This window comes from Ursus americanus, chromosome 17 (genome assembly GCF_024610735.1).
Source record: "Ursus americanus isolate L20-20 chromosome 17, mUrsAme1.1.p, whole genome shotgun sequence".
Classification (NCBI taxonomy): domain Eukaryota; kingdom Metazoa; phylum Chordata; class Mammalia; order Carnivora; family Ursidae; genus Ursus; species Ursus americanus.
The window spans coordinates 12312622-12335176 of record NC_142143.1 but is presented as its reverse complement, the minus strand read 5'-3'; the positions used below and the strand labels follow the sequence as shown (position 1 = coordinate 12335176).

The 22555-nt window shown below is 47.4% G+C and overlaps 1 protein-coding gene and 1 long non-coding RNA gene across 5 annotated transcripts in view; one reads left to right on the top strand and one right to left on the bottom strand.

Annotated features, from left to right (window-relative positions):
- Nucleotides 1–19205, bottom strand: part of LOC123780683 (uncharacterized) — a 192361-nt gene extending 173156 nt beyond the window's left edge. Inside the window, exon 1 of the long non-coding RNA XR_006776484.2 lies at nt 18838–19205. This is a non-coding gene — a long non-coding RNA (uncharacterized LOC123780683). The remainder of the gene's footprint in view (nt 1–18837) is intronic.
- Nucleotides 19031–22555, top strand: part of HMGXB4 (HMG-box containing 4) — a 29455-nt gene continuing 25930 nt past the window's right edge. For 2 of the 4 annotated variants that reach the window (XR_015727097.1, XM_045779707.2), the window contains exon 1: nt 19034–19122. The gene's annotated coding sequence lies outside the window, so the exon portion shown is untranslated. Of the gene's footprint in view, nt 19123–22555 lie in introns of all 4 variants that reach the window. The other 2 variants (XM_045779711.2, XM_045779713.2) reach the window with 2 other exon arrangements.

The window sequence follows — 22555 nt, the reverse complement described above, 5'->3', positions numbered from 1 at the left end:
CAAACTGTGAGCTCCTTGGGGCTGGGGCCTGGTCTGCTCTGTCTCTGTGTCTCTGTACCTGCAATGCCTGCCACACTGCTTGGTCTGGTGCACTTTGGGTCTCACAAAGGCTTGGAGAATGTATGAACAAATGAAAGAACGAACGAATGAGTGCCTCAACGTCACACTGGTCGCCACCTGTAAGTGATGGGAAAATCGGCAGTCCCCTCGACTGCCGTTATTAACAACGCATCTCAGTGTGGGATAATGAAAGTGACAGCGTGTGCCGTCTGTCCACACAGCCTCCCTGTTTCCATGCACGCACGTCTGAGGGAACAGATAACTCACGCTGAGATTTACTTAAAAGGCATTTAACTCAGCTCACATGTCTGCCGACCAAGCCTATTACTTGCAGAAATCTATTCCATGCATTACCATTTTGATTTCCAGCGCAGAGAGACAGTGGTGGGTTGGTAGGATTTTTTTTCCCTCTTGCCAGTTGAGTTACTGTCTGCTTTTGTGGAATAAATTGCTATAAATTGAGTTACCAGCACTCTAAAATGGGGAAATATATTCTCGATGCTATATGGGCAGCTGACAACATTATGGAAATACACAAAGAGTGTGTCCCAGTTTACCCGAATGGTGGCGAGCTATGATGGATGGGGGGAGGATGGCTGGGCGACGGGCTGGCCTCAGGCGCAGACACTCCGCTGCCTGCCCTCCCTCCCCAGACAACTGGAGCAGCCTCTCCAAAGGGAGTTTTAGTGATGAAACTCCAGGAAGATTAAAGCCACAAGGATAAATGGGCTGATCGCAAGAAAAACCGGCTTGAGAAACAAAATAAAACCAGCCAGGAAGGATGGTACTGGGCACGCTTGTCAGTGCCCCGCCCACATTCCCTCAGAGGCTCCTCCCAGTCCTGTGCCCACCTCTCAGCTTCTCAGGGCTTTGCTGTTAAAGGCTGCACCTGCATTATTATCTCCTCCAGATAATAACTGAAAGAAGTCAAGCAGAGAAAGACAATTATCATATGATTTCTCTCATCTATGGAACATAAGAACTAGGAAGATCAGTAGGGGAAGAAAGGGATAACGAAAGGGGGGGGTAATCAGAAGGGGGAATGAAGCATGAGAGACTATGGACTCTGAGAAACAAACTGAGGGCTTCAGAGGGGAGGGGGTGGGGGAATGGGATAGGCCGGTGATGGGTAGTAGGGAGGGCACGTATTGCATGGTGCACTGGGTGTTATACGCAACTAATGAATCATGGAACTTTACATCAGAAACCAGGGATGTACTGTATGGTGACTAACATAATATAATAAAAAAACATTAAAAAATAAATAAATAAATAAATAAATAAATAAATAAATAAATAAATAAAATATGATCTTTCAAAAGAAAAAAAAAAAAGGCTGCACCTGCAAACTCTTTGGAAGCCTGCCCTTGGGCTACTAGAGCGGCTTTGCAACTTTGCAGCCCCCTGGGGGCAGCGCTTAGCCAGTGACGTCTGGCATAAGGCTCCGAAAGCCCAGCAACCTTGCTCAGAGTGAGGACAGGCTCTGAGGTCCAACATACACTCCAGAGTGTCCCACGGGGTTAGGCTGATGCTGGGGCCTCACCTAAAGTCGAGGACTTGCTTGGCTTCTTTCCCTTCCCTGTCCTCCTCCCCCAATTCCCTTACAGGTGTTTCCTGGACGTACCAACGTAATAAAGCATTTGGACACAAATGTTCATCTCAGGGTCTGCCTCCGGGAAGGACACAGGGTTTGCAGTCAGGAGACCTCTGCCAACTGAGACGGGCTGTGCGAGTGGGCTGTGGGAAGTCCAGGAGCCAATGGGACAGCAAGTATCCAGGGAAATAGGATGGGAGCTGAGGACAGCAGGATGGTCTCCAGAAGACCCACGCAGCACCCAGCAGAGCAAGTCAGCTCCGATCTTCCAGACGCATGTTCAAGAAGCCTTGTGATGACATTACCAGACAAATAAGAACCTTCCCGGCCCATCTTCCCTTTTCCCCTCACATCCTCCTTACCCAGTGCTCCACATCCCCAGAAGGGTGAGAAGTAGCAGTTCTCAGAGAGGACTATCCCCCTTCCTAAAGCCAGCGCCCCATCTGCACTGGCCCCCGCTGGAGAGGGGAGGGAGGCAGCACGAAGGCCCCGGGGAGAATGGAAACAGAAAGCTCAGTCAGGAGGCTGCTGCCATCAGGGATGACATGGCAGACACCGCGACTGGCCACCCAAAGCCATCTGCACCCTGCTTGCCTCTGCCCCCCTCTACTTTGAAAGTGAAACACTCACCTGCCCGGCCTCCCTTGCAATGAGGGGACATCATGTGACACTGTTCTGGATGAAGAGATGCGGACGGAAGACCCTAGAGAGGGGTTCTTCCCAACTAAAAAGACAAAGGTTCCCAACTGGCAGTTATGGCCTGGAATGTGGAAACGATGCTCAGAGAAGCCTCAGCTATTTTGTGACCGTGAGGTCTGAGGACAGTGGAGCCAGAGTCCCTGCTGATGTCGTTGGGCTTCTGTCCCACCTCTGGCCTGCTTGTCCCACGCTTCTTGCACGTGATAAATACACCCTTTGCCTTTTTAAGCCACCACAGCAGAGCAGTCTGGCCCTCGTTCCTCACCAATATGGATGAGGAGGGCCAACCTAGAGAGACTGTGGAGGGACAGGGGGGAATGTGCAGACACTTAGGAGATAGAACTGATAATACTTGGTGTCTGATTGGATACGAAAGGAGGGAATCAGAGATAAAGAGCGTCTTTTCCAAAACAAGGAACAGTGGAGTCGGAACTGGGGCCCCTGGGTGGCTCAGTCGGTTGAGCGTCTGACTCTTGATTTCAGCTCAGGGCGTGACCCCCGGGGTGGTGGGATCAAGCCCCACGTCAGGCTCGGTGCTCAATGCAGAGTCTGCTTGAGATTCTCTCTCTCTCTCTCTCTCTCTCTCTCTCCCCCTCTGCCCCTAACCCCACCTTGCCCCAGCCAACTGCAGGAAAGCCTCTGACAAAGATTAGGGCTCTGTCTCAGCCTCGGTTCCCCCAGAAGGAGCCCTTGAGGCACGGATTTGAGGACAAGAGGTATATTTGTGAGGTGACCCCAGAAAACAGCAGCACGGAAGTTAAAAGTGAAAGGTGGGAGGCAGTGACGAAGGTGGAGTCATTGGGCAAGTGGCCCATGAGCAGCAGGAGGTCCACCCTGCTGCAGAGTGCTGGAAGCCAGCAGGAACAGCAGCCCCAGAGCAACCCCCTGAAGGGACAAGGGGAATCGCCAACACCCATCAGTCATGAGATGGGGGCTGCTGCTGGGGGCTGATTCTCCACACTTGCTGCTGCTGCCCCTGCCGAGGGGCCCGTAGAAAGCTCCGGAGGCAAAGAGAGAGAGGCAGGGGCTGCCTGAGAAGGCAGCTGGTGAGCACTTAAGTAGAGTCAAGAAAGGCAGGGAACCCCAGCCTCTGCTCCCAGCGGCCTAAAAGGAAGGAAACCGAGTCTGTGTCAGTGCCACAGACTTTCCGACCTCCCCTCTAAGTCTACCTGAGGAGGGAAGAGCAAAAGTGGAGAGAGCATGGAGGGGCAGGACCTTGGGAGACCCACAGCCAGCAAGGGGGGTGAGGGTGGCCGGAGGGCAGGACAGCAAGCACGTCTGCATGGAGCCCTCTGAGGAACACGCACAGGGGCCCCTTTGCTCTCAACCTTCCCCATCCCCCTCCCAGGGCAGGTCCCGGGGCTGCGGATCTGGCTGAACTGGAGAGAAAGGAGAGCATTAAGTGGAACATGGAACTGAGGTTCTCAGTGGCAAATAACCAAAGAGCTTTAGGACCTGCCTGCAGTGGTGTCAGAGGCAGGGAGTGGCACACGCTGTGTCCCGAGCTGGTTGACAAGGTCTGGTACATCCATATGACGACCAGTGACTGAGGACCAGACACAGAGCCACGGGCTTCTCCCAGGTGAGCTCATATACTCCTCCTTGCAACCTTCCAAGGAAGGTATTACTGTCCCCACGGCACAGCTGAGAGCCGTGAGGCCTGGAGAAGTAACACCGTTTGCTTGGGATCACACAGCTAATACATGGCAGGGGCTACACTCAAACCCAGGCGGCTCTGCCCGACTTGCAGATTAATTTTGGATGCCTTGGTCATCGACTGGTAGGTGGACAGACAAATCATGATACACGCATACAAGAGAATACTACTCAGTAATAAAAAAGGAACAGACTACTGATGTATCAGAACATGGGTGAATCTCAAAAACACGGTAAGTGGAAATAAGCCACACACAAAAGATGACATTCGGTCGCATTCCATTTATATACATTCTATAAAAGGCAAAACACAGTGACGGAGAGCAGATCCGTGGTGGCCAGGGACCCAGAAATAAGGAAGGCAAGAGGGCATGAGGAAATTTGCAGGGAGGGGGGCAGCTGTGATAGAAATGTTCTGTATCATTACTGAATACATTTGTCCAAACTTAAAATTGAAATAGTCAATCACACTGTATATAAATGGTACCTCGATAAAGCTGATAAAATGTTGAACCACCTCGAGTTGAAGGTAGTGGGATATGATGGTGAAGACGGGTCTGGAGCCAGAGGAAGCACCTGGGCTTGCAGAGAGATTTGTGGGTCATTGGGATGTCCATGATCGACACCCAGAGCATGGAGGAAGAATGCACAGAGCAAGGGCAAAAAGGGGAGGGTGCAAGCCTGCAGAGCCTCAAGAGGCAGGGCCAAGCTCAAGAAGGAGATTGCAAAGGAACCATCAGAGCAGTGGGAGGGAAATCAGGAACGGTGCCCAAGAAGTGAGCAGAGTAGTCAAGTGCAGGTCCTTGACTTCTCCCGGGCTGCGGTGGCCCTGGCAGCCAGGGTTGCAGACCGGAAGGAAGAAAAAGCCAGTGGAGGCAGCAAGGAGAATCAGGTAGGAAGGGAGCAGAGTCCTCCCTGGGGCTTCATGGATAGTAAAGGTTGACTTGCCTCCTCCCTCTCCCCAGCCCACTGTGTTCATCCAGTGTTATCCCAGTTCTTCGGACACAGAAACCCAGAACAGCCCACCCCCCGAAGCCATTAGCAGAACCAAGGAGACTCTGGCCATTGCTAAGGCATGGGCTGGAAGGGAGGGCAGAAACAGGGGAAATCAAAGGAAAGGTGGCAGAGCAGAAAAAGGAGAGAGGACACGGAGAGAATCTAGGGTAACATCCAGCAGGAAGGAGCCTTAGAGGTGAATTCTATCCAACATCGCCCTACCTGTAAACCTGAGCAACTGGGACCATGGAAATCTATTGTCTGGGCAGCTCAAGAGGAGCAGACTTCCAGCCTCCCAACCCTGAGCTACCAAAGTATTTGCATGAACCAGGAGAATACTGATTTAGGAAACCTGAAGCTTATTCAGAGAGCCCTCTTATGGAAACATGGTCCGTTATGAATGCAAAATTGGGTGCAAAAGTAGAAGGGGTCTGTGCAGGTGAAGAACCCTGAAGGTCCTTTACTGACTTGTATAGCAATTCCTCCTCTGACCACAGCAAAGGGCCAGAGGAAAGCATTTCTAAACTGGGCCAGCAGCACTCCCTAGTGGACACATGGAGGAAAGCCTCCAGGAGCCCAGAACCTGTCTGACGCGGCACCTGCACAACGCAGAGCCAGGGAGATCAATTTGGCCATCAGCTTCCTCCGCGTGCCTCATCAGCCTGTAGCCCCAGCCTCCCACCCCAGGGCTGTATAATCATTATCAGGGGCCCAGAGATCCGCATCTAAATGCACAGTTACTTGTACCTTGATTTGAAGGAAGTAACTACCCTTCTTGAGCTTCGGGTTTTTTTCCCATAACTAAGATGTATCTAAGTAAGATGAAGTGTCTACTTCAGAGGGTGGTTCTAAGAATCCAGTAAGATGACTCACATGTAAGTGCTGTCTGATACAAAGGGCATTTTTATATGTAAATTAGGTTTTCAGGAAAATGTCCTGACATTGGCATATTTTTCTGCCTCTCGATCCACACTTGGGAAGAAATCACCTGTCCTATGCGCTCAAGAAAACCCGCCCAAGGCCCCAGTTACACTGCGCAGGGTAAAGAGGGTGTGTCCACCTCACGCACCACTCTGCAGACCCCAGAAGAGTGAGGGGGAGTTGACTCCTCTCCAACCCCCCACCCCGGCATTTCCCTGTCTCCCAGGCTATCAACAGGCTTTAGAAAAAACCACCACGTGGGGTACCCGGGAGGCTCAGTCGGTTAAGCAGTTAAGCGTCTGCCTTCAGCTCAGGTCATGATCCTGGGGTCCTGGGATCGAGCCCCATGTCGGGCTCCCTGCTTGGGGAGGGAGCCTGCTTCTCCCTCTCCCTGCCACTTCCCCCCTTGTTTGTGCTCTCTGTCTCTCTCACTCTCTCTCTCTGTCAAATAAATAAAATCTTTATTAAAAACAACAGCAACCACGTGAACAGATGCCTGCAGGGCCCCCACATGATGCAAGACGGATGGGGCTATGGGAATATTTTCTTCTTTGACGTATTTTGACAATTTCAGATTGAGAAAAAAGTTGCAAGAATTTAGCACAAAGAATTCTCACGTGCCCTTCCTTTAAATTCCCCACACGCGCACTTGTACCACACAGGCCTTCTCCCTCTCTCTGTCCCTCCCTCTTGATAGATGGGTATCTGTGTTGTCTCCGAGCCATCTAGAGAAAGTTGCAGGCATCATACTCCTTTGCCCCCAAGTCCTCAGTGCATGTTTCTCAGCAAGGTCATTCTCTTACACAACCACAGCCCAATTATCAAAATTAGGCAATTAACATAAATGCAATACCATCATCTACTGCAGGAATCTCATTTAGATGTCACCCACTGTCCCAATAATGTCATCTATGCAAAAGAAAATCCAGGATCATGATTGTGCTCAATTGTTCCGTCCTTTCAGTCTCCGTTAATCTGCAACAGTTCCACAGCTGTGTGCATGTGCGTGTGTGCACATTCCATACACGCTTCATGACATTTTTTAAGACTATTTTTTTTCATTTTATTTATTTATTTGACAGAGATAGAGACAGCCAGTGAGAGAGGGAACACAAGCAGGGGGGAGTGGGAGAGGAAGAAGCAGGCTCCCAGTGGAGGAGCCTGATGTGGGGCTCGATCCCAGAACGCTGGGATCACGCCCTGAGCCGAAGGCAGACGCTTAACGACTGCGCCACCCAGGCACCCCTTTTAAGACTCTTTTTAAAGCAGATTTAGGTTTACAACAAAATTGAGAAGGAGGTACAGATTTCCCTCATATCGCCTGGCACGGACATTTTTTAAGAAGATAGGCCAGTCGTACTGTGGACTGTCCTTCGTTTTGAGTTTGTCTGATGCTTGCTCACAATTAGATTCAGGTTAAGCATCTTTGGCAAGAACACCAAAAATCCATCATGCCATCAATTTATCATGTGACCCTGGGTATATCACTTAACCTTTCTGAATGTCACTCTCCTCATCTGAGAAACCAACAGGATGAGACCAGCCAGGTACCAAAAGGAGTTCTTATGGGAATAAGATGCATTATCTCGAACTACCAAGCGGATGAACTGCTATCTGTGAACGTGACGTACAGTTTCCTGGGTAGCAGGGAATGGGCAGATATGTACATCATGCTGATTTCTCTCATGCTGGATTGGACCAGGAAACTGCAGCTTTAAGAATGTTTTTGAAAGAGTGAGATTCAAGAGGTAATTAAGGCTATTTCAGGTCTGGGTGAAAGGGACCACATTGTTTCCATCACCTAGAATCAACCTTGATCAGATATCTCACGGATAAGAGGAATGGAGCACAGGGGGAGAGATGGAAGCCCACAGATCAGGCAGAACAGACCTCAGGAAGCCACGGGTAGAAAAAATACAGAAATCCATTCAACCACATTGGAAAGCAACTTGGCAATCTCTGGCAAAGGTAAATATATGCCCTAGGATACAGCATGGCCATCCCAGGAAGTCTCCTCAAGGAAATTCTCACACAATTGCACAAGGGACTTGAACAAGATTATTGTGCTACACCTTATAATAATCATTTAAATGGATACAATGTAAATGACAATAGTCATGACAATGAACAAATCAAATCTGGCACACTGCAAAAACAGAGTATTACACAGCTGCAAAAATTAAATACCAGGACATACTTGCACCAACGGAGACTGAGAACAAAGGTGTGTGTGTGTGTGTGTGTGTGTGTGTGTGTGTGTGTGTGTGTGTGTGTGTTTTACAGCTTGATCTCTGATGCTGGTATTTTACGTCTTCTTTTCTTTTTCCTGATCAGTCCAACTAGAGATTCATCAACTGTATTGGTCTTCTCAAAGGATGACCTTTTTAAAATAAGCCTTTTATTTGGAATAATTTTATTTTTTTAAGATTTTATTTCTGGGGTGCCTGGGTGGTTCAGTCGTTAAGCACCTGCCTTCGGCTCAGGGCCTGATCCCAGGGTCCTGGGATCAAGCCCCACATCGGGCTCCCTGCTGTGCTGGGAGCCTGCTTCTTCCTCTCCCACTCCCCCTGCTTGTGTTCCCTCTCTCGCTGTCTGTCTCTCTCTCTGTCAAATAAAGAAATAAAATCTTTTTTAAAAGAAAGAAAGAAAGAAAGAAAGAAAGAAAGAAAGAAAGAAAGAAAGAAAGAAAGAAAGAAAGAAAGGAAGGAAGAAAGAAAGGTGGGGCGCCTGGGTGGTGCAGTCGTTAAGCGTCTGCCTTCGGCTCAGGGCATGATCCCGGTGTTATGGATCGAGCCCCACATCAGGCTCCTCCACTATGAGCCTGCTTCTTCCTCTCCCACTCCCCCTGCTTGTGTTCCCTCTCTCGCTGGCTGTCTCTATCTCTGTCAAATAAATAAATAAAATCTTAAAAACAAAAAAAACGTTCTTTTAAAAGAAAGAAAGAAAGAAAGAAAGAAAGAAAGAAAGAAAGAAAGAAAGAAAGAAAGAAAGAAAGAAAGATTTTATTTCTTTGACAGAGAGAGAGCGTGCGCGAGCGGGGGGAGCGGCAGAGGGCGAGGGAGAAGCAAGCTCTCCGCTGAGCAGGGAGCCTGATGCCAAACTCGATCCCAGGACCCCAGGATCATGACCTGAGCTAAAAGCAGATGCTTAACCGACTGGGCCACCCAGGTGCCCCTCTACGGATGCTTTTAAGGTTTTTTTCTCTATCCCTGGTTTTAAGCAAGTAGATTATGATGTTCCCTGGTGTCATATTCTTTATGTTTGTGAGTTTGGAAATTCAGAAAATTTTCATTATTTTTTCTAATATATATATATATATATATTTTTTAATCCACTCTCTCCTCTTTCACAGACTCAAATTACTCTTCTATTAAGCTTACAGTTTCCCCACAGTTCATGGATACTCTTCATTTTGGGGGGTCTTTTTTCATCGCGCTTCATTTCGGATTGTTCATCTCCCTCTATCTTCAAAGTTCATTCACCTTCCTTTCTTGAGTATCTAATTGGTCGTCAATGCCATCTCGCATGTGTTTCATCTCAGACATCGTAGATTTCACTTGTAGGAATCCTAAGTCCTTTTTTTCTTACGTTTTTGACACCTATACGTCAGCATAACGGACATGTTTTAAACTGCACATACTTAAAGTGTGATATCTGATGGAGTTTTGACACAGTTTACACAACTGGAACAATCACTACAATCAAGATAAGGAAATACTACCCATTGTGTTGGTGGACCACAGTGGACTCAAACTAGAAATCAAGAACAGAAAGATAACAGAAGAATCTCCACGTGCTTGAAAACTCAGCAACGCACTTCTAAATAATCCTTGAGTTAAAGAGGAAGTTTCAAAGAAATACACAAAAGTGCTGAACTGAATGTAAATGCGATGTATCAAAATTCACAGGACAACAGCAGAACAGGGCTAAGGAGGACACTGACAGCACTAAATACATCAGAAAAAAGGATATGTCTAAAATCAGTCATTGAAGCTTCCACCTCAAGAACCTAGAGGGGCGCCTGGGTGGCGCAGTCGTTAAGCACTTGCCTTTGGCTCAGGGCGTGATCCCGGCGTTCTGGGATCAAGCCCCACATCAGGCTCCTCCGCTATGAGCCTGCTTTTTCCTCTCCCACTCCCCCTGCTTGTATTCCCTCTCTCGCTGGCTGTCTCTCTCTGTCAAATAAATAAATAAAATCTTTAAAAAAAAAAAAAAAAGAACCTAGAAAAAGAAGGCAAAAAATCAAACCTAAAGCCAGCAGAAAGAAGGAAACAACAAAGAGCAGAAATCAATGAAATTGAAAACAGAAAACCAATGGAGGAAATCAGTGAAATAAAGATCAATAAAAGTGACACAGGAAGAAAGAAAACACAAATTGCCAGGACCAGAAATGAAACGGGGTATCACTACAGACCCTGCAGACTCCAGAAGAATAAGGAAATATTAAGAACAACTCTACATACATTTGCAGGTTTGTGCTTTTTATTTCATTTTATTTTATTTATTTGACAGAGAGCAAGCACAAGTAGGGGGAGCAGCAGGCAGAGGTAGAGGGAAAAGCAGGCTTCCTGCTGAGCAGGGAGTCTGATGTGGGGCTCGATCCCAGGAACCTGGGATCATGACCTGAGCCGAAGGCAGACACTTAACCAACTGAGCCACCCAGGCGCCTCTTTATGACTCTTTCTTTTTTTTGACAGATAAAAAAATTACATATATTTAAGGTATGCAACATCTGTTTTGATATATGTGTACATCGTAAAACAATAACACAATCAAACTAATTAACATATCCATCACCTCCCATAGTTATTGTGTGTGCGTCTGTCCTTATACTTGAGATCTACTCTCCTAGCAAATTTCAAGTACGTGATACACTGGTATTAACTACAGTCACCATGCCTTACACTAGGTCTCCAGAATCTAGCCATCTTTTAACTGGAAGTTTGTACCCTTTGATCAATATCCTTCCTTTCTCCTCACTCCACCTCCAGCCTCTGCTAACCACCATTCCACTATAAGTTTGAGGAGTTTGGGCTTGAGGGAGGAGAGATTGGTTTTTCGGTTTAGTGGGGTATTGCCCTTTTTTTTTTTTTTTTTTGGTTCCACATATAAATCTTTCTGGCTTATTTCACTTCACATAATGTCCTTGAAGATAGATAGGTAGGTAGGTAGGTAGGTAGATAGACAGACAGATCGATCACATTTCATTTATCTATTCATCTATCAACAGTCACTAGGTTGTTTCTAGATCTTGGCTATAGTGAATAATACCACAGTGGACATGAAAACGCAGGTATCTCTTTGAGATGGTGACTGTGACTTGATTTCTTTTAGATAAATACCCAGAAGTGGAATTTCTGGATCACATGGTAGTACTATTTTTAACTTTTTGAGGAACCTCCACATTGTTTTCCACTGGCTACACCAGTTTACATTTGCACCAGCAGTGCACAAGGGGTTCCTTCTTCTCCACATCCTCCCAACACTGGTTATCTTCTGACTTTCTGATGATAGCCATCTCTACTGGGTGTGAGGTGACCACTCATTGTGGTTTTGATTCGCATTTCCCTGGTGATTAGTGACACCAAGCACATCATGCTTCTGTTGGCCAGCAGTGGGTCTTCTTTCGGAAAATGTCTATCGAGATCCTTTGGCCATTTTTAAGTTGGGTTCTCTGTTCTTATGCTATTGATTTGCATGAGTTCTTTATATGTTTTGGACATTAAACCCTTACCCAATATACGATTTGCAGGGGAGCCTGGGTGGCTCAGTCAGTTAAGTGTCAGACTCTTGATTTTGGCACAGGTCATGATCTCAGGGTTGTGAGCCTGGGCCCCACATCAGGCTCCGTGATGGGTGTGGAGCCTGTTTAAGATTCTCTCTTTTCCTGGGGCGCCTGGGTAGCGCAGTCGTTAAGGCGTCTGCCTTCGGCTCAGGGCGTGATCCCGGCGTTCCGGGATCGAGTCCCACATCGGGCTCCTCCGCTGTGAGCCTGCTTCTTCATCTCCCACTCCCCCTGCTGTGTTCCCTCTCTCTCTGGCTGTCTCTCTGTCACATAAATAAATAAAATCTTTAAAAAAAAAAAAAAAGATTCTCTCTTTCCCTCATCCTCTGCCCCGCCTCCCCTAAAATGGGTGTGTGTGTGTGTGTGATTTCCAATTATTTTCTCCCACTCCATAGGGTACCTTTTCATTTTGTTGATTGTTTGGTCTGCTGTGCAGAAACTTTTTAGTTTGGAGTCCTCCTTGTTTATTTTTGCTTGTGTTGCCTTTGTTTTTAGTGTCATATCCCCAAAAATCCTTGCCAAGACCAATGTCCAGGAGCTCTCCCCCTGTGTTTTCCTCTGGAAGTTTTACGGTTTCAAGTCTTCCGGTTAAATCTTCAGTATATTTTGAATTGAGTTTTGTATAAGATAAAGGAAGGACACATTGTTTGGGTCCTGAAATCTACATTCTTCTCCCCACCTTTCAGTGTCTTCTTACATTTGTTTCTTTTTTTTTTTTTTTCTTAAGAATTTATTCATTTGAGGGGCGCCTGGGTGGCTCAGTCAGTTAAGTGTCCGCCTTCCACTCAGGTCATGATCCTGGAGTCCTGGGATCGAGTCCCGCATCGGGCTTCCTGCTCAGTGGGGAGTCTGCTTCTTCCTCTGCCCCTCACCCTGCTCACACTCTCTCACTTTCTCAAATAAATAAATAAAATCTTTAAAAAAAAAAAGAATTTATTCATTTGAGAGAGAGACAGAGAGAGCACAAGCAGGGGGAGGGGCAGAGGGAGAAGGAGAAGCAGACTCCCCGCTGAGCACAGAGCCTGACCCCAGGGCTTGATCCCAGGACGCCAAGATCATGACCTGAGCCAAAGGCAGACACCCAACCAATCGAGCCGCCCAAGAGCCCCTGTTTTTAGGGATTTTAGTTGTACTTAGTGGGAGGATCTTTCCAGAACCCGGTGACTTTCTGAATCCCTTTTACATCTTTCGTGTCTGCTTAACATGCTTAATCTTTGTTCTCTCCTCTTGAACACATGGAATATAGTTATAATTACTGCTCTAATGTCCTTGCCTACAAATTCTATCATTTGTGTCTTTTATGGGTCTGTTTATATTGATTGATTTTTCTCCTCATTATGGGTCATGGTTGATTGCTTGTTTGCAAGCCTGGTGATGTTTATTGACTGCCGGAGACTGAATTTTAGCATTTAGCTGGCATGAACTGGATAGTCCTGGGGTTTGCTCTGTGATACAATTAAGTTACTTGGAAACAGTTTGATCCTCCCAAGGTTTGTTTTTAAGTTTTGTTAGGTGGGATCAGAGCAGCCTTTATTCTGGGCTACCTTTCCCCCACAACCCAGCGCTCTGCTAGACATCCCATGAATTACAAGGTTTTTCCATTCTGGCTGATGAGAACCTGAATTATTCCCAACCCTGTGTGAACTATAGGAATTGTTCTCTCTAATCCTTTTAAGCAGTTCTTTCCCCAGCTTTAGGTAGTTTCTTCACACACAGGCACTGCTCAGCAGAAAACTCAAGGGGAGCTCCCTATGGCTGCTCAGAAGCTCTTTCTGGGCGGGGCTCTCCTCATTCATACTCTGCCTGAGAATCCCAGCTGCCCTGACCTTTCCACACTCCCAGCTCCGTCTCCACATCTCAGGGAGACCAACAGGCTCCATCTGGGTTACCCTTCCCTGTGCTGAAGTCTGGACACTTCAGGCAGTAAACTGAGGCAATCACGGGGCTCACTCTGTTTGTCCCCCACCTCTCAGGGATCGCTGTCCTGTGCTGCCTGATATTCAAGGTCTAAAAACTCTTGTCTCCTATGCTGTGTCTGGATTTTTTTGTCGATTGTTTCGGGCAGCAAGAGAAATCTGGTCCCTGTTATTCCAATTTGGCTAGAAGCAAAGTCTCCCAAGGGTGGTATGTCGAATGAAAAATACAAATTGCTACCAAATGGTTCTCTACCACTTACGTAGCTCTGTGAAACAATGATGGTATATTATTCGTGCATAATAGTAACTAACACATACAGCACCTTCCAGGTATCAGGTACTGCTGTGTAAGGGCTTCACTTTGCTTAGTTCCATTTTGAGAAGATAGACATTAGGGCTCAGAGATGTCTATAACTTGCTCAAGATCACACAGCTAGAAAGTAATGGGGTTAGACTTTAACCTAGTAAGTCCGGCTCCTGAATTAATGCCCTGAAACATTACTTAGGCTACTCTCACCTCTCATGCATACACGTGATCAGAACATGGACAGAAAGGACATGCACCAATTTCAATTCCTCTGAGAAAAGAGAGAAGGAAATGAGCTATTGGTACTGGAGATGGAAATGCGGCTCAAACTGTATTCATGTTTTCTTTCCTAAAAAATTTTTAAATTAAATAAAATTTCAAAACAAGCCAATATAAGTAGAATAGCGATGCCTGGGTGGCTCAGTTGGCTAAGCGTCTGCCTTCGGCTCAAGTATGATCCTGGGGTCCTGGGATCAAGCCCTGCATCGGGCTCCCTGCTCAGTGGAGAGTCTGCTTCTCCCTCCCCCTGCTCTGTCGCTCTTGCTCTCTCTCTCTCAAATAAATAAATAAAATCTTTTTTAAAATAAAATATATATTATATAATATATAATAATTAATAAATATATAAATACATATATAATAATGTTAACATTTGTTTACTCCAGGAGGTAGGTACATGAATATTTGTACTTTGAACTTATAAGCTTAAAATTATTTTCCTGCGGTGGGGGGGAGAAGAAACAGAGGGTCACACCATCAGCGAGAAATGTGGAGTGGGGCAGAGAGACAGCCAGGTGAGGAGGTCCTGGCCCCGGCCCTTCCAGACTAAGTACAAACTCCCCGTGTGGCCCCAGCGTCCCTCAGCACTCCCACTACTGACCCCACTGCTTGGCATTCTGACGACATGACGAGGCCCTGAGCCTCCTGGCCTCCTTTTACCCGGTTTCTTCCGCCAGGAACGCCTTTTCACCCTATCCCACCAACAATACCCCACAGCTCAAGGGCTTCCTCTTTCTTGGAGCCTAGGGACTGGGGAGCTCCTCTGGACTCCAAAGGACAAAGGAGCCCCCAGCCAGCTCACACTAAGGGGGAGTGGGGATTCCGTGGCTCACATGGTAAAGCATGGAAGGGGCAGGGGACAGCCTGATCCAGGCACTGAGCATTTTCAAGCTCTCTCAGTGTCTTCTCACTTTCTCAGTCAAGCTCCTGCCCTAGGAAAGCTCCAGCTACAGATTATGATTCCCAGGCTGCAGGTACATGACCATTCCTGAGGTCTGCACACTGCCGTCTGCTGCAGAAGACGAGTGAGGGAGTGCGCAAACCAAACCCATCGTTGCCACACCTCTGTCACTCTCCCAAGCAGCTATCACCTCTGTCGCCCTGGGTCCCAAGAAAAATGGTTGGTCCCGCTCTTCATTCAACAACATCTAATCAAAAGGATTCACTGAATACCTACCATGTGGCTGGAGGGACAAAGATCCTATCCTTGAGGAACAGGGAAAGGACTTAAGCCAAAGGATGACTGGAATGCAGGGTGGGAGGTGCATGTAATCAGGTGGGTGGGAACACAGGGCATGATTGGAGAGGGGGCACGCAAGCTACATCTTGAAGAATACATAAGAGCTTTCTGGGAGCCGCGTTGGTAAAAGCAGTGGGGAGCAGGGGACACACTACACACAAGGACATGTGCGCACAATGGCGTGGATGCGCGATAGGGCTCCGCATGCTTAGGGAGCCAGGAGATGGCCAGTGTGGCTGGGGCAGGTATTGAGGGATGTGCAGAATCAAGGCTGCACACAAGATCTGAGCTACTCAAAAGCGGAAACAGAGCATCACTGCCTCATCACAGAAGATTTACTATTTGTCGTCCCAGAAGAGATTCCTCTCTTCTTTTGTGGAACGACTCTCATCCTGTTCCAACTTAATGGTTCTGCCAAGAACAGCCCAACACAGCACAGAATGACCACGTGACCCCAAGCCAACCAATCGTTCGTCCCTGGGATTCCTTCCCATGGAGTAGGTGTGGGGAAGCCCCCTTCCCTCTCTGGTCAGGAGACTCTCCGCAGAGGAGCCTAGGCTACCTGCAGCCATGACTCCAGGCCCATGAGGACGGCCAACTTGAGAGAAGAGAGCTAGGGGGAAGGGATCTGAATCCCTGGACCCCGAGGCCTAGACAGCCGGCTTCTCTCTGGCTCTATGGGCCAGAAACTTCTTGTTGCTTACGGTAGTTTTAATTAGGTCCCATCACTTCCAGCCAAAAGGGCCCTGTCATGTGCATATCCATTGGGCCTGACGCAACAAAGCTGTTCCGAACACAGCCAGAGAGGGCAAAGCACAGAAAAACAATCCGAAGAAGAAAACATCCAAATCAAGCACAACTTGATGGCCACCTGCTACTACCATGCGCTGGGCAGCTTCCTGGGGTCCAGCAGGCCAGAGAACAGCTCCAGCCCCAGGGAGCATCCGACCTTCACACATCTCAGATGCCATTCTCGTGTCATCACGGGACAAGGTGTTCCTATTCACAAAGCCCGCCGTGACCAGGCCCCTTCCCACCTCAGGCTACCAAGCCGTCCTCCTTTCTCCCTTTGCAAATTGCAGAAACAAAAGAACCATGGCAGGATACTCAGTTCAGAATATTTTTCCATCAAGGCTCAGAGGAAGGCCTTGCATCCGTTCCAGAAGCTACGGCCTCCCAGCCCCCACCACCAGCCCACTTCGGACTGAGCTGCCAGCCTCAGCCTCCGACCTCCGACCTCCAGTGTGTGTACCTCATCAGAGGAACCTCCTTGATCACATTTCAATAACAATCCCCACCTCTACTCCCTCCTGGTATCCCTTACCCTACCTGGCATTTTTCTCCACCTTCGATTACCACCCAACATGGTCCCTATTTATTTATTTTCTGTTCCCCACCCCAATTAGAATGTAAGCTCGGGGAGGGAGGGTCAAAGGCTCTGTTTTGTTCATTATTCTATTCTGAACACCCAGGACAGTGCCTGACGCATGTCATGTTTCCAATCAGTATTTGTTAAATGAATAAACAAACACGCAGTGATACAAGACTGGAGGAAGGGAACAGACTGAGGAGCAATGGACTTCAGGTCTACAGGAGGTTAAGATGGGCAATAACTTGATATGCCCAATCTCAGGTGGGATAAAAGAAGGGACTGGAGAAATGGGACCCTGAGGCAGGCAGCTCCACGCTAGTGGTAGGGCTGGGTGGACAGCTATTGTTCTTGCCTACCTAACACTCCTTTACCCATCTGACAATAACCCCTGATTTTCCTTGAGCTTATCCTGCTTTGGGGGGTGAGCCTGTGACCTGATTTAGCCCATCAGCATGCCCCACACCTTTGCTCATAGTGATGGCTGATCCAATTCAGGCAATGAGTCTCCCAAAACAAATGGGTAAAAGAAACTTCCTGTCCAGGGACACTGGTAGTAGAAAAGGATGGTAAAGCCCAGAGGCGGAGTCATCACCAGGAACCTGAGAATAAAGCCAACTCAGAAGAAAGCACCTCTGGTAAGAGACTTGAGTCCCTCCCTCGATGCAGACGTGCCCACAGGTACTGAACATTTCAGTAATGTCAACCAATAAAGTCTCCTTTTCTGGTGAGCTATTTTGAATTGGGATTATGTCACTCCCGACTGAAAACATCCTGACCAATACTGAAGAACAGAGGGGAAACACATTCTCACAGCTCTGCAATACCTCCCAGCGAAGCCTAATGTCAGGCAAGGTGTCCCAGAAGAGCAATCCTGTACCTTTTGGTGAAACTTATTGACCCTCTTTCTGGTGAGCAGGATGGGGCCATGGTGGTCGTTTTATTTACTATTCACGGTTATATTTTGGGAATAAATTCAACAACTTTGAATGTCTCTTTTAAGATCTCAGCATCTCACAACCGTAAAAGCAATGATTAAACAGAATCTGATATTCTACTCAGTGCAGAAGGAGAGAGAGATTCACATGATGAAAAGAGCACTGAACCAAAAGTCCAATAATCTGGCTTCTAATCCTTATCTGATCACTAACTAGCAGTGTGTTCTGAGTCAAATCATCTGCTTCTCTTGGTCTCAATTTCCAAGTCTGCAAGGTGAACAGCATTACTACTACTTCCCCTTCAAGCACCATCCAATTCTGGACCAGAAAGCCCTCTAAGATAGGGATTCCTAATCTTCGATGGGATCTAACGCCCAGAAAAACATACATATGCACAAACACAAAATTTTGCACAGAGTTGCAGGGGGCTTACAACACTAGAAACCAATCTAGATCTCCAACCTCTCCATTCTACAGCAAGGAAGACACTAGCTTCTTCTTGAACTCCTGTGGTAATGGGGAGTTCACTATCTTACAAGGGAGCCAAACACGATTGAACTGCTCTAGAAAAATGAGTTTGTCTTCATATTGAACCAAGATCTTCACACAGTAATTTCTAACTATTAGTCCAAATTCTCCAGAGCAAATCAGAAAAACCCTCTTTCTCCTGTGTGTGGCCTCTCTTCATTTGTCTGAAGACTGTTTCCAACTTTCAAATGCAAATAATTTGTGAGGAGAAACGCAGAGGATTCACCATGCAAATTATGTTATAGTGCAATGTTAGAAAAATACACTCTGCCACCTCTTCCGAAATATGCCAACTACCCAAACATAAATGCCAAATTCCAAATAGGCACCGCTGCTATTAATCGGCATGATCTAGGTTTCCCAGAGAGAGCATTTATGTACAAAAACATCTCGAAGGACACGGCAGAGTCTTGTGGAAAGAGCACTTCAGTAAGAATCAGAAGACTTGGAGTAGTACCCGCCTCTTCCCCCAACTACCTGTATACAGTTGGGCAACTCACTTAACCTCTCTGAGCCTGTTTCTCATCTGTAAAATGTGACCAAACCTACCTCACAGGGATGCAGTGAGGATTAAGTGATACAATGATCGTAAAGCTTCCAGCCCAAGCCTGGCCCCACAGCAAATTCTCAATCAACTCCGGTCCCCGGGCTCAGCAAGCGGTGCGCTTCTTTCGATGCGCTCGGCGCTCCGTTAGGAGCGGGATTCCCCTTCGCGAGCCGGAGCCTGCGCTCTGGGCTCGACTGAGGCTCCCTGGCCGCTCGCGCTTTTCTCTCCTTCTCCAAGATGGCGGCGGTCGGCGGCGCTGAGGCGGGATCCGGGCGAGCCGAGTGAAGGTAGCAGCGAGCGGAGCCCCCACGAGGCCGGCCTGGGCCCCCTCCCCGAGGCGGCAGCGGCCCCGCCCCGCCGCCACCCGCCGCTTGGGCCCGCGACACCGCCGCGGGGGCGCCTCAGGCCCGGTGCGGCCTAGCCCAGAGGCCGAGCCGGGGACTGGAGTAGCGGCCGCAGTCCGCCCCCGGGAAGGGGCTGGAGCGGGCCGCCGAAGGAAGGCGGGCGGGAGCTGTTCAAATGGGGAAGGCGGGAAAGCTGCGGGGCCGGGAGGGGGCGTGCGGCCGCCCCGGGGGCCTGCGGGCCGGGGCCGCCCCTCCCCCTGCCGGGGCCGTCTCCGCCCTCGGTGGCGCCAGGAGGCCGCCGGGGACGCGGGGACCGGGTCGGGGCCGCGGTGCGGCTCGGGACCCGGGGTGCGGGGTCCCCGGGCTGTCAAGGCGAAAGGGCCCCGGAGCCGGGGCGGCGGGAGGGCAGGGCCCTCGGCTGGCAGGAGAGGATGCGAGGAGCTTTCTTCTTTTCCTCTTCACAGAGCTTTGTTGAACTAGCTGTTGCTGCAAAACGGCCGGGAGAGTCCCATTGGTTTGCGTGGGGACCGCAAAAATGGTGGTCCTGGGGGCTCTCTGTATAAATAACCCGGTGTTGTGTGTCCTTTTTGCGGGCGACCCAGTTGGAACGTGCCTTCGTAGTGCGATCTTCTCCGTACAGGCCCGTTTCCCCCCACAGCTTTTACTTGTAGATTCACTTTATATCACGTATTAGAGGAGCATCATTTCCCCCTCTCTCTGCCGGTTAAGCAGGTGGCTGATTATATTCCCTTATACCAGAACAAATAAAAAAAACTCAAAGGAAAGCCTGTTGATTGGACAAAGCTTGTCAAAATTTGTGTTGGTGGTTTTATGGAAATGTGTGTTGTCAGCCGATCTGTGCGGTGGTCGTGGTTCCGCTTAGCTGCCATGCGGTGATAGGATTCAATCCCCATCCCAGGCTGCCGGGATCTCTGCAGTTTCCAGAGCTGGCAGGGGCTGTGAGTGCTGCATAGGTAGGTTCCTGGAGAAGGGAGTGGCAGGAATTCGGAGTCGCTGTGTTCTGAGATTGGAGGAGATCTCTACAAAAACGACAAGAGGGCACCTGCGCTATCCCAGAAGTAAACAACAACAGCAACAATTCAGAAACTGGCAACAGCTGGATGTGCACCTTCCTTCCTTTTCCTGCGCGGACAGGCGATTTGAGTTCGTGGAGAGAGTGGTGGAAGAGAACGCGGACTCTTGAGCAAGGCTCTCATCCCGAACTAGACCCGGAGTTCAGGATTTTGCTTACTGCTCGGATCAGGGGGCTTAATTTGTTCACTCTTTTTCAACACTCATTTACATTCTGGAATGAAGAAGCTTGTTAGCAACTGCTGGGGCTCAGATTACATCAAACAAATCACCCTCTGAAACTTTTTTTCCCCCAATAATTATCATTTGGACCTACAACATAAGAAAGTACGATACCTGATGATTTTTGCTTTTTCATTCATCACTTTGGTAATCCCGAAAGCTATGACAAAATATGGACACTTCTCTACAGGTAGAACGGCAGCTCTGCCTCCCCTTTTTCATATCCCGAAGAAGAGCCCCAGAAGAGCCATTTAACAATTTGCACATTGCATAAGTACACATTTTTTGTGATGGCATGTTTCTGGCCTCTGTAGGCAACATTAATGAACTTTCACTTATGTTGTCATTTCTTAGCACACTGAGAGGAACATAATGGTAAAACTATCCCAGCCTCTTGAAGTTGACAACATTGAATTCTATAAACTCCAAAATGATGAAATTCGGGAGAATGTGTTTTAACACCTGTTTTACTTTTGCCAACATTTAATGTAATTACGACCTTTCTAATGTGAAAGTCAAACCTAATATTTTTCACTTTCGTTAATCCCACAATCTGCTGCCTAACCCCGAACTCTGAATTTATCATGGATAATATTCAAGACCTGGAAGGAATATCAGGGGGTCATCTGATTCTATATAAATGTTGTCCTAACTCTGCCTTTCTTCCACACTATTGCTTGAGACTTCTTTATCTGGTTTCATCTTTCCTTTATGAGTCAGCAACCAAAAGTAACCCCTGAGCTGCAATAATATCTTGATTTAAAAGAACCTAAAAATTGAAGGTCCATCAGTCTGCCCAAGCTGTGAGCGGCATAGTCCATTGTGTTCAATTTTAAATTTTTAAACTCTTGACTGTTCCAGTTCTTTAGTGAATCAGCCTTGCCTACAGGCCCCACTCATTTTTTTCTCTACAGGTTATTTAATCCTGTAATTTGTAAACCACTTTTCAGTGTTTTTATGAAAATGTAAACAGCAGCAGGCCTAATTCCAATACCTAGTGCTCACATCAGCACGTGTTCTGTGTTGGCCTGTGCCTCTAAAGATCAACTCCTGATTTCCTGTTCCCTTTCACAACTTTTTAAATCCACTGGTGGTTTTTCAAAGCAGTCAGTTATAAAACCATGAACCTTTTTCTCGTAGATCAGAAGTCACATCATGGTTTTCTTTCTCATACTGTCTTCGGAGGTACTTATTCCCACTCTGTTAGATTGTTCAACTCTGTTTTATGTTAGTTTTGATGTTACTAAAAAGAAGGCTGGCCTGTAAGTCTCAGGGCCTGCCTTTGCTTCATTTAGAAGTGCATATTCTTGTTGACGACAGATTGATGGACATATTTATGACATTGAATGTTTAAGATTATTTTCTTATCAAACATTCTTGGCCAAAATTCATTTGGCCTGAAAACATTTAACTTGAGGTCTCAAGTTGTATTTCTTGGCATTACCAGCCTACGAAAACTCATGGGACCTATATATTTTTTCCTAAGAAAGTCAATATACTGTAGTGCCAGTGAGAGGGCATACGATTTTCAAGTGAATGGACCTGATTCCCTATAACATTCCCCCTTCCTTCACTTTTGGAGTAGTGCCACTTGTGTGGAAAGGGGAGGGCAGTAATTTCTATTTGAGAAAGTTGAGAATGCAGGAGCATGAAAAACTGGCTACATGATGTGTGTTGCCTTGTATTTCTACATGAGCTCTGACCTTACATCCCCTTCGTTTCCTATGAAAAGCCCTCGGAGCAAGCAGTTCTCTGGTTTATCACTAAAATAATTCAATCTGTTTGGTTTCTTTACTCTAGATCCTCTTAGCTTAGACCAAGTCCGTTCTTCCTTCTCCTTCTCAGGGCAGTGGAGAAATGCTTTTTTATGTTACTTTTCTTAACATTCCTTGTAAATCATTCTTGGCAATGCTTTTTCTCTTTATTTGTTCAACTTAGGCATGTCTGTGCATTGTATTTTATCTGACTTGTGCAATTAAGTCTTTTTTCCTTTCGTTTATTTTAAATGTAATTCTTAGGAGAGTTTCCCTTGTTAATCAAATTTTCTTTCACAAGAGTTATG